The sequence below is a fragment of the Stegodyphus dumicola genome, chromosome X1 (assembly GCF_044657685.1).
Source record: "Stegodyphus dumicola isolate Sdum_Otavi_A_Nest chromosome X1, ASM4465768v1".
Classification (NCBI taxonomy): Eukaryota; Metazoa; Arthropoda; class Arachnida; order Araneae; family Eresidae; genus Stegodyphus; species Stegodyphus dumicola.
In genome coordinates, this window is record NC_140780.1 from 17,045,686 (window position 1) to 17,058,518 (window position 12,833).

General features: G+C 32.3%; 1 protein-coding gene across 1 annotated transcript in view; it reads right to left on the reverse strand.

Annotated features, from left to right (window-relative positions):
* Nucleotides 1-12,414, reverse strand: part of LOC118183391 (uncharacterized) — a 72,675-nt gene extending 60,261 nt beyond the window's left edge. The window contains exon 1 of the mRNA XM_035352905.2: nucleotides 12,175-12,414. The gene's annotated coding sequence lies outside the window, so the exon portion shown is untranslated. The remainder of the gene's footprint in view (nucleotides 1-12,174) is intronic.
* Nucleotides 12,415-12,833: the final 419 nt, after the last annotated feature.

The following is a 12,833-nucleotide window of genomic DNA, read 5'->3' on the forward strand; positions in this document are numbered from 1 at the left end:
GTTTAATCAATAATGGCAAATATCACATCTATCCTCCTCCCTTATATTTATTTATTAATATGTCCATAAAATAGAAAATAACTATTTATTAATGTATATAGTCCATAAATAAAAATAATAACTCAGTTTATAATTAAATCTTTTTTCAATTCTCCTTAATTTCATTTCAAATTGAAACTGTTCAACATAAACTGGAGGAGTCAACTACTTTTAGAGACTCCGACTCCTTTTCCCCAAAAATCTGCCTAACTCCGATTCCAGCCCTGCTTGCAGCGAGTACAGACAGCAAGAAAAGTTGCTCATGATTGGATTTGCTGATATGAGAAAGAAGTGACAGAACATATCAGAACAAAAGTACAACATCAAGTAAAGAAGTACAACATCAGAAAGAGCTGACGAATGAAAACTTGAAAGAATTAATTCATCTGCAGAGCAAGATGACGATGAAGAAGAAACTACAATAGAATCAACAACAAGGACACTAGATAACTTCGAGAAATGTTTTGAATGGTCCAGAGGTTAAACAAAAAAGCAACAGATGTATGATGAAACATTAAGTTAGCATTAAAGTTACATGTACAATAACAGAAGCCTTGCAGCCTCTCTAGCGAACATTTAACAAATTGAAAAAACACACAAACACACACACAATCACTCACAATGTCTTTCTATGTAATTAAAAAAAAAAAACAAAAATATTAACCATCAAAGACTCTCAGCTATCAACATGTGCTTGCATGACATCATTCTGCCATTATCTTTTTCCCCAGCTCAGCCTTCTTTAATGTGTAAAATTGATAATTCTTATCCCATTTTCTCAATTTAACGTAAGCACACCATCATTACAATATCTAAGCAATTACCTTACTTTCTCTCTTCATTATAGATATTGTATCAATCTTAAACTGTGGGTCATCAAAAATTTTAGCAGTTTTGATATTTCTTTAACTTATAATAACTTTACAATTACCAAGTATTTTTACACAATGTATCTGAAAATAAAGATAAGACAAAGAAAAAAATGAAAACGTTTCGAAGTATTCTTTTATAATATAAACGTTCATTTTTCTCGCTTTGCACATGATGCTGTCATTTTGCCTGTTACTTATTTTAAATTTTCATCGTTCTTTATCTTAAAATTAGAAAAAGTTAATGACCTAAAACTGCAATAATATATTAAAGTAAAAGTGAAAAAAATTGACAGTTTCACTCGCATGTGTGTTGGATTTGAGATACTTATTTAGATTTGAGATACTTATTTAGATTTGAGATACTTATTTAGATTTGAGATACTTATTATACTTTATACATGTGTGTTGGATTTGAGATACTGTGTGTTGGATTTGAGATACTTGAGATAAAAATATATCCATGCATAGGGTCCCATGCATGGATATATTTTTTGTAAATATTATAGGGTCCTAGGGGCTGCGACTGAAAAAAGTTTAAGAAACCCTACTGTACAGAATAAGAAGTACAGTGTCTTAATTCCCGACTCACCTTTTACAAATCACCTTAAATCTGTAGACTTCCTTATTTAATGTATCCAAGGGAGAGAGCGAAAAAGCATATTGTAAAGTTTGCATTATTGTATTGACAATACATTATATGAAGTGATATAAAGTTCAGTATATTTAATTTTTATTAATGAATATTGATGCCACCTTACTGCGCCAGATTTATTATTAAATGTCATTGTTTTACATATACAGTCCAGAAATCTGCAAAGCTTGGGACCAGAGGTTGTGCGGATTTTAGTATTTTTCGGATTTCAGGACAGAAAAAAATCATAATATTCAGACTAAAAGTGCAAAATAAATAAGGTGTATTAGATATATTTAATTAAATTATTATATACATTATGACAATAATTTATTATATGCATTAAATTATATATATATATATATATATTGATTATAATATATTATTCATTTACATTAGTGATTACAGGGATATTTAAAAGCATTAGGGATGTATTCAATAGACATATAAACATAAGGGATATTAATAAAGCATAATTTTTTTTCCTCTCCATTTTTTAAACATTTTTCTGATGGAGGTTTGTTTTAAAACTTTAATGTGCTCCAGAGTAAGGTGTTTTTTTTTTTTTTTTTTTTTTTTTTGTGTGTGTGTGTGTGTGTGTGTGTGTGTGTGTGTGTGTGTGTGTGTGTGTGTGTAAATTTATATAGAGTCATAATCTCTTGCACTGTGACACAGCTCTGTTATTCTAAAAATTTTAAGTATTTTTCACGTTGTTCCAGAACTTCATTAAAAGATATTTTCTCACTTCTATCAAATTCACTATCTGTGTCAGTGTCAGAATTGTCTTCTTGCTGCGGTGAGTTCAAAACAGAGCCAATGATTTCATCATCGGTCATCTGATATGCTAGTGTTGGCTCATCTGAACACATTATCCATTCAACAATATCCTCTTCTTGCAAAGCCTCCTCATTTATTCTTTCTTTTGTATATAAAAGCAATTCTCTTGCTTTAACCGTTGCTGCACTGATCAGAAAAATCACTGTCATCACTCTCAATTTCAATAAACAGAGAAGATGGCTATACATTACGCCAGGCACTTACTAATGTTGTTTGGGAAACAGAATTCCATAATTCAGCTAACAAATAAATGCAGTCTTTGATGGTGAATTCTTTTTTACAAATCACATAGTGGAATAGAATGGTCACTTGAAAGAATTTTTTTCAAAAACTGATTTATAATGGCATTTAATTCTGTGTATTATGTCCTGGTCCATTGGTTGGATCAATGATGCAGCATTTGGGGGCAAAAAAGGGGCAATCACATTATCACATGTTAAAATGGTTGCATCTGGATGTGCAGAGCAGTTTTCTAACAATAGTAAAATCTTGTAATTTGATGGTAACCACACACTGTTACAATATCTTCTAGCCTTTTTAATGAAATGCTTCATGAACCATTCAGTCAGAAGTTGTTTTGTGAACCAGGAATTTTTATTATTCCCGTAAATCACAGGTAAGGATTTTACTCCTTTCAGAGCTCTGGGATTGGTGTTCTCCGGGATTGGCTCTGGGATTGGTTACCATAATCCAAAGATTAACCCACTTTTCCTTTAGACGGATAGATTTTCTTTTTCTTTGCTTAAACTAAATTCTACATGAGAGAGTAATTTTTTTTATGCTTCACTATGCTTTATAATTTTCATTATTCACTAATGCCTTAGTTTACCACTTACATTGCCTTTTAATTTTATTGTGTTGTGATTAATTTGTCCTTTTATTTACTTTCTTTTTTAAAAAAATTGATGAAGTTGAAAAGACTTTAACATGTTGTAAATTAGACTTACAGAAAGTATTAAATATAAATCAGATTTTGGTTTTAGTCCTGAGGTGGTAATGCTTAGCTCGTAATAATTTTGTGGTATTTGTGCCGGATTGTTAGTTTTTAGTCCAGAGGGGCATTTTGCCGAAAAGGACCATTAATTTTGTTGTGGCATTTTTTATTGATTCACTCTTCAAGTTGTTGCCACCAAATATTAGAGTCTGTATTATAGTTAAAGAAATTAAATAATGAAGAATCTGCATAAATGTATGTATGTTTCTTGCATTTTTATAAAACAACAGTACATAGATCAAATTTTGAATAACGTACATTTCCACCTGAATATGGGTATATGGAAGCCCAAATTTGGAATTTGTTTTATTATCTATTTCATATTTTATAAAACTTTAACCAATTTTTAGTTAACAAACCCGACGATTTCAAAGTGAGCAATAGCTACACTGAACGAAAAAAAAAGTAAAAGGTAGGAATGCAAATTAAATATAAAATTTTGAGTAAAAATATATTTACGAGTGCGGCTTAGCAAAAATTGGTGATTTTTGGCGGTACATGGTTACCGAGTTTGTGCTATTCTTTGACTTGTATTATGTAAGAATAATATACCAATATAAGCGTAGCAATACTTAACTGTATATTATTATTTAGTCTTTGTACCAAAAATTGCCACTACACAAAGAGAAAATAACAAGTAAAAAAATTGTGCAATTTTCCGTTTTGTATCCATGTACACATCGACCTATTTTTGCTTAAAAAAAAAATAAGAGAATTGCACAAACTTGGCGTTGCGCACTCCTTTGACTTTATCGATGTACACAATGTATATAAAAGTCAAAAGAGCAGCCAACAAAAAATATATAATCTCAATAAATTACATTTTAAATCCAGCAATCAAATAACATAAAAAAGGAAATTACATAACAAAACTAGCCTATAGCAAAGCACCAGTTACCATGGGTAAAAATATATTTACGGGTGCGCCTTGGCAAAAATTGGTGATTTTTGGCGGTACTTGGACACCCAAGTTTGTGCAGTTCTCAAAAATTGCCGCTGCACAAAGCCAAAATAACTAGTCAAAGAATTGCACAAATTTGGTATCCATGTACACATCGACCTATTATCACTTAATATCAGAGAACTGCACAAACTTGCCATTGCGCACTCCCTTGAGTTTGTCCATGTACACATCGATCTATTTTCACTTAAAAAGTCTAAGCAGTAGCCAATTCTACACTAGAGCCAAACAAAAAAACATAGAATCTCAATAAACTACATTTTAAATCAAACAATGAAATAACATATAAAAGGAATACACTTACCTTATTTAGAAATTTCTGTGTCTTCAGTCAAGCAAAACTCCTTAACAGCATCCAAAAACTTCCTAAAATTATCTGAACTACACTCATGTCCATAAATTAAGGATAATTCGGAGTCACGCAGAAATCGAACTCTAAAATAAATACATCACCTGTAAAATCACTACACACATCTTCAAGAATCATATGCAAATTTCAGGAAGTAACCAGATGACACCGATGGTACGTCACAATGACGAGAGTGTAAGAGTGTGATATATAAGGAATAGAGGCAAGGAAGTAAAACTGTTCGCACGCGCTTTACAAGCATTTCAGTGCAATAACCGAATAGTTATGACACAAAGGACGCATTTGGATAATTTTTTAACGTGGTAGGATTATCGGCCGTCTGGAATGTGGGTGTACCCAACTGGAAGTATCAGACAAATTTGGAACTGCCCGGAGTGTGATCTCCAGGCTTTGGCAACGATTCCAAGATGATGGTAATGTGAGTAGACATTACAGCACAGGTCGCCCCCAGAGTTACAACGTCGAATGAGGATCAATATTTGGCAGTTACAGCCAAAAGAAACAGACGGAGCACAGCCTAAGACCTGTCTCGTCAGCTCTCTTCAGCCACTGGTACGACAATTTCAAGGCAGACCGTGTACAGACGCTTAGGGCAGATTGATGTATATGCTCGTAGACCTGTCAGATGCATTCCACTTACTGCAACTCGCTGTCGCCTGCGGCTAGCCTGGAGTAGAGAGCATTCATTGTGGACACTGCAACAGTGGGCTTGTGTGATGTTTTCCGATGAGTCCAGGTTTAGCTTGCAGTCTGATTCTCGCCGGACTTTCACATGGAGAGCTCCAGGTACACGTTACCACCAAGAAAACATCATTGAACGACACCGTTACGGTGGTGCAGGAGTGCTGGTTTGCGGTGGAATTATTCTGGATTCCAGAACTGACCTGCATGTTCAAATTGGAACCATGACAAGCCAAATCTATTGGGACGTCATACTGGAACAACATGTAAGTTTGTTTCGGGGCGCCATGGGTGCACAATTTGTGTTTATGGATGACAATGCCCGTCCTCACCGTGCAAACATCGTAAGCGAATGCCTTTAGTCGGAGGATATCACCCGTATGGACTAGTCAGCGTTCTCACCAGACTTGAATCCAGTAGAGCACGTGTGGGACATGCTTGGCCGACGAGTTCCAGCCCGTCAACCTCCTCTTACATGTCTACCGGAACTTCGGAGAGCATTGCTTTTTGAGTGCTGTAATATCCGCCAAGATCAGATCGATAATTTGATACTCAGCATGCCTAGGCGTTGTACGGACTGTATTGCATTGTCTAGGAGACATACAACGTATTAACAATCATACCAACTATGTAATATTGTTTTCTGTAAATAGTGTTTTTGGTAATTTGCTTCAGGGAGAAAAAATCGCTAATTTGTGTTAATAATATCAAACATACAGCATTTTTTTTTTTGCTCTTTACCTTTTGTTTAATAAATAAGCTATACAAATAAGTCAAATTTGTTTTGCTTCTAACTCGTTTTTTGCCTGATTTTGAAATATCCTTAATTTATGGACATGAGTGTAGAATCTGTATACTAGCATCGTCACATAAATTCACAAAAATATCCTCTGTAGTGCCAGTATCCTCTGACGTTCAACCATATGCATTTCCTTTGTATAAACAGGACACTTATAATGGCTACTAAGTGAACCTTCACTTACGCACCAGTCAGTTAATGCTTTTTTTCCCTTTCGTTCCAGATCGTACGGAAATTTCAAATTAATCTTACCATATTCAGCCATTCTACCATCTAAACAATGAAACAAGCAATGTACTTCCTAACCACACACTCCACAAAAGCCCATACAAAACATCCCATGATGCAAAACTTCACAGAATAATGCAAACGTACGTCATAATAGGTTTTCCATACCCAGGCCATTTTACGGTGTAAACTACAAAATAACCAACGTACTTCCTAACAAACATACAAACAAGCCTTTAATTTTTTCCCATCATTCAAGTTTACCGCAATCAAGCAACCAATTATGTCAGAATAGGGTTTCCCTAACATTCAACTACTCAAGTTACCATAAATGAAACAACAACTTGGCCCCCTTTACTTTGATTTACAGATTTTAAACTACAAAGGAATTAAAATCTATGATGAAAGAAGAGGGTTGATCTTTACATTACGGTAACTGGTAGTTTGGCGACATTTTGGAGGCGATAAAGGTTACTACCTGGGACTTTGGTAATAATGTGAGCAGTACTGAGTTCCGATTACGCATTATTTTGTGTGGGGGAAATGAGAGATCATGGGATATGTCATGTGATATTAATGGACGAATTACAGTTCTTTAATCGGAAAAGGGGGGAAATCGGGAAAAAATCTGGAAATTTTGTATTTGGCTTTATTCTGTGTTGTGTGAAATAGTGTTTGTGAATTTTTGGATCCCATGGCCGTAAGTAAAGTGAATTCGAAATGGGTATTTAGTGGTATTGAAAAGGATAGTAAGAAATGTTTTTTAAGGTTGTGTGAGAGAGAAATAAACATGTTTTATTATGTTATTTAATTTACCTGGTATCTTGCTTTGAAAGATAAGTATGATTTTAAAGATTCTGAAAGAGAATGAAGAAAAGTGTATCCGCCACGTAACGAAGATTCTGAAGGAGATTAGGTAAGTTAGTATTTTTAATTATTTTTATGCATTGTTGGAAATGTAAGGTGGAAAGGAATTTGGTATTATTGGGAAAATTGTTATTAGCAATGATTTAGTTTAAAGTAATTAGGATTGTAAGGTAATTTTTATTAATTGAATGTATGTGCTCATGTATATTTTAAGTGGTGTTTTTGAATTTAATTATATTTTAATGAAATGATAGTTATTTTGTGAATTTTATACTTGTAGGAATTTGGTGTATGTTTAAGTTGAAATAAATGTGCATGGAAATAATTTAAATATTTGATAATAAATATTTGTAATGCTTCATGTATGAATTCGTTGGTGACGTGTATAATGTAATAGATGATTTAGAGGTAAAAGTTTTTGGATATTTTATTTATTTTATATGTGGAAATGTTCATATTTGTAAAGGGTAAATACTTTTTCGCGATCATGTAATTTCATATATGTTCTTTTTACCGGGTTTAAAGATTGAGAAAATTGTCATGTATTTTCGTGAAATTTTTCGAATTTATGAGAAAAAAGCAGTGTACATGGATATAGTGAAGAGTGTGCGCAATGCCATTTTTGTGCAATTCTGGGATGTTTTTTTAAGTAAAAATAAGTCGACGTGTACATGGTTCAGTGATATTTTAATGAAATGATAGTTATTTTGTGAATTTTATGCTTGTAGGAATTTGGTTTACGTTTAAGTTGAAATAAACGTGCATGGAAATAATTTAAATATTTGTAATGCTTCATGTATGAATTCGTTGGTGACGTGTATAATGTAATAGATGATTTAGAGGTAAAAGTTTTTGGATATTTTATTTATTTTATATGTGGAAATGTTCATATTTGTAAAGGGTAAATACTTTTTCGCGATCAGGTAATTTCTTATATGTTCTTTTTACCGGGTTTAAAGATTGAGAAAATTGTCATGTATTTTCGTGAAATTTTTCGAATTTATGAGAAAAAAGCAGTGTACATGGATATAGTGAAGAGTGTGCGCAATGCCATTTTTGTGCAATTCTGGGATGTTTTTTTAAGTAAAAATAAGTCGGCGTGTACATGGTTTATGTGTATGTGTTATAATAGAAGAATGTAGATAAGAAGAAAAGAAACATGTCTTTACTTCGTGAAGACAAAATGGCGGCGGGGAAAAAAATAGAGGGTTGCTGTAAGGGAGTTGGTCGCCAAATTTTCGCCAAAAAATCGCCAAGTTACCGTAATGTAAAGATCAACCAAGAAGAGATTTTAATTTTCATTTCATTAAACTCATCGTTTGGAATTCCAACATATCCAAGAAAATTATACTTAATACTATTGATACGCAAATTCTTAGAATCAGAAAAGTTTGCAACGAAACAGATTACCTTTAACCTTTAAGAGACGGGGCAGTTTGGGAAGGTTTCACTTAAAAAGACGGGAAATCCAAATGCATTTCCATTTCCTTTTTAGGTGCCATTGTAAAGGGAAACTACTACTCTTTTGCAACTTTTCCTGTAGGTCGCCTTTGGGGGTCACCTTTGTTAATTTTCAGATAAGAGACTAGGGAATAAAATATAAAAGAAGCTGTTCTCTTTTCTGCTGTTTCTTTTCACTAAACTAGGGAAGATTTTGTAGCTAAATAATTGTCTTGTGTTGGAAAATTAACTTTTGACATTGCATCATAATGAAAATACGCCTTAGCAGCAAATACACGCCTATAATCAGTTCTATGTCTATTCAGTTTTTATTTGTATCCAAACCGAATGTAGTTTAGAATTACATGTACTAATTAACATTTTTAATTTATACTCGAAAATGATGTTTATTTATTTGTTTCTTGTATAAATCGGCAGTTCGCTTTTATTTGTTTCCCAGCATTGGGTAACAGCTTATGTTTATATATCAAACAAATCCCGTAGTAATTTTCTTATATTAGTTTTGTTTACTTTTTTTATTAGTATTCTTATTCAGTTTAATTTATTGATTCCCCCCCCCACTGTATTGTAAGTTATTTCATCTTTCAACTACATTGTTGTTCATTCTTGTAGTTTTGTGATAACCGCTTTTGGTTGATCTTTACAATATGGTAACTGGTAGTTTGGCGACATTTTGGAGGCGATAAAGGTTACTACCTGGGACTTTGGTAATAATGTGAGCAGTACTCAGTTCCGATTACGCATTATTTTGTGTGAGGGAAATGAGAGATCATGGGATATGTCATGTGATATTAATGGACGAATTACGGTTCTTGAATCGGAAAAGGGGGGAAATCGGGAAAAAATCTGGAAATTTTGTATTTGGTTTATTCTGTGTTGTGTGAAACAGTGTTCGTGAATTTTTGGATCCCATGGCCGCAACTAAAGAAAAGTTTATCGGACACGTAATCAAGATTCTGAAGATTAGGTAAGTTAGTATTTTTAATTATTTGAGGATATTATTTTTATGCATTGTTCTAAATGTAAGGTGGAAAGGAATTTTGTATTATTGGGAAAATTGTTATTAGCAATGATTTAGTTTAAAGTAATTAGGATTGTAAGGTAATTTTTATTAATTTAATGTATGTGCTCATTTATATTTTAAGTAGTGTTTTTGAATTTAATTATATTTTAATGAAATGATAGTTAATTTGTGAATTTTATGTTTGTAGGAATTTGGTATACGTTTAAGTTGAAATAAACGTGCATGGAAATAATTTAAATATTTGATATTAAGTATTTGTAATGCTTGCGGTATGAATTCATTGGTGACGTGTATAATGTAATAGATGATTTAGAGGTAAAAGTTTTTGGATATTTTATTTATTTTATACGTGGAAATGTTCATATTTGTAATGGGTAAATACTTTTTCGCGATCAGGTAATTTCATATATGTTCTTTTTACCGGGTTTAAAGATTGAGAAAATTGTCATGTATTTTTGTGAAATTTTTCTAATTTATGAGAAAAAAGCAGTGTACAATGATATATAGTGAAGAGTGTGCGCAATGCCATTTTTGTGCAATTGTGGGATGTTTTTTTAAGTAAAAATAAGTCGACGTGTACATGGTTTAGTGATATTTTAATTAAATGGTAGTTATTTTGTGAATTTTATGTTTGTAGGAATTTGGTATACGTTTAAGTTGAAATAAACGTGCATGGAAATAATTTAAATATTTGATATTAAGTATTTGTAATGCTTGCGGTATGAATTCGTTGGTGACGTGTATAATGTAATAGATGATTTAGAGGTAAAAGTTTTTGGATATTTTATTTATTTTATACGTGGAAATGTTCATATTTGTAAAGGGTAAATACTTTTTCGCGATCAGGTAATTTCATATATGTTCTTTTTACCGGGTTTAAAGATTGAGAAAATTGTCATGTATTTTCGTGAAATTTTTCTAATTTATGAGAAAAAAGCAGTGTACATGGATATAGTGAAGAGTGTGCGCAATGCCATTTTTGTGTAATTCTGTGATGATTTTTTTTTTTAAGTAAAAATAAGTTGCCGTGTACATGGTTTAAGTGTATGTGTTATTTTGAAAAACGCGTAAGGAGTATGGTATTGTGCACTTTTTCCCAATTTTGCAGTGAATATTTGTCATGATTAAGCAGTTTTGTTTGACAAAATTTCTAGCATAAGTGTAATTCGGCTACTAGATTGTTGGAAGAAGTGTTCAGTAGATAAAAAGAAAAGAAACATGTCTTTACTTCGTGAAGAGAAAATGGCGGCGGGGAAAAAAAATAGAGGGTTGCTGTAGGAGAGTTGGTCGCCAAATGTTCGCCAAAAAAACGCCAAGTTACCATAATGTAAAGATCAACCGAAAAGTGTTGTAAGAAAAGGGGATCTACATATAATATGTAGACATCTATATAAATCTCTTGCAGATGCTTAACTGCATAATTAAATGACCTATCAAGCTTTCAAGAACTTAGCAACATTATTTTGATTAATCCATACATCAATGAAATGATTTATCTTAATCTCAAAGCTTCAAGCTGATATGCAATCTAATTTTGCATAACAATCAAACCCTAATATGCTATGTAAGTGAAAATAAAATTTAAATTACTAATGTTAAGAAAACAGGAGAAAGTGTGAAAGACTGAATAAAAAGTACAAAATATCTTTATAAGGACACACTGAATACTTACCTCAACACATGGTGGATATACAAATAAAAGCTAAACTGAAATTATGTCCCGTATTTATCCGTCAAAACAGTGAATTTGCAAACATTCAGGAAAAATAAAAGCACTTCCAGTTTACGAAATATGAAAGTAAAAGTCAATTTGAGTCAGCAAAAGTAATAATGAAATAAATACACTGAAATATTTCTCAACAACACTTGAATGAATTGTAAAACTTACATTCAAACTATAGCAGATACAGCATTACAATTTATTATCTGGCACATTTTGAAGGAAAGTTTCTATTCATAAAAATAGCAAATCAATCGAAGGTTAGCCAAAATGACTAGTCAAAAATTTTCTTCAATTACACATTTCTAAAACTTAGTATTATGACTTATACAAAAAAAAAAAAAAAAAAAAAGAAAAAAGAAAAAAAGAAAAAGAAAAGAAAAACACACACAACAGCAGCTCTTGTTACCAAATTGATATATCGAAATTAGACTTTAAGGTAGATCAGTAGATGTATGTATATAGATAGACAGATAGATGTATCAGAAAGCATATATATGCACACATCAAATCTTTAATATGGAAGCTTAGTATTCAATGCAAGACAAAAATTTCACTTTAGAATTTAAGCATAAACTACAATTAAGAAAAACAACTTATATTCATAGTCAACAAACCGAAACAGTTTTACTTTTCTATCGCCTGTGCAATGTTTTGAAATTACAGAAAATGCTCATTGAAAGCACTTACAGCAGCTGGTTCGTATTCAACACCTGAAAATATGACACTAGCTCATTTATACCAGGCTTCAATTTTCAGTATTGTCATATGTCTGGACAAATTGACTGTGATTAACTTGATGCAACTGTTCCCATTACTCTTCGACTCAGATTAAAATTTATAAATTATGCGTTTATTTCTATTCCATCGTTAGCTTTCGCAACCCTTCGATTACACGTATAGTTTCACTTCGCTTTTCCGCTTCTATAGAGGGAGCCAGCTGTTGTAAACACAACAGGTTTTCTTCTTAACGTGACTAAAATATTCAAGCAAGAATATTTGCGAAATCACTTCCTGGGTAACATTTTTTAAGAATTTGCAGACGAAGAGGAAAGAAAATGTGGGTACGCGTGTTATGAACAACAACGTCCGTATGTGCTGTGTTTACCATGGAGTGTATAGCAGATGTACCCCTAAAATTAATTGATTTTTCGAATTTAAAAATTTACAACAAGTCCAAAAAATTAAAAAGTAGCCTTGGAGGTGTTGATGTCAACAAGAAGTATCTTCTTTTTGTCAAGGAAAAAATGTGAACAATATTTGTTTTCCATGATTGCCTCTTTACTTTATTAGAAATATTAAGTGCATATTAATTAGTTGAAAAATACTCCCGAGGCCTTGAATAACGT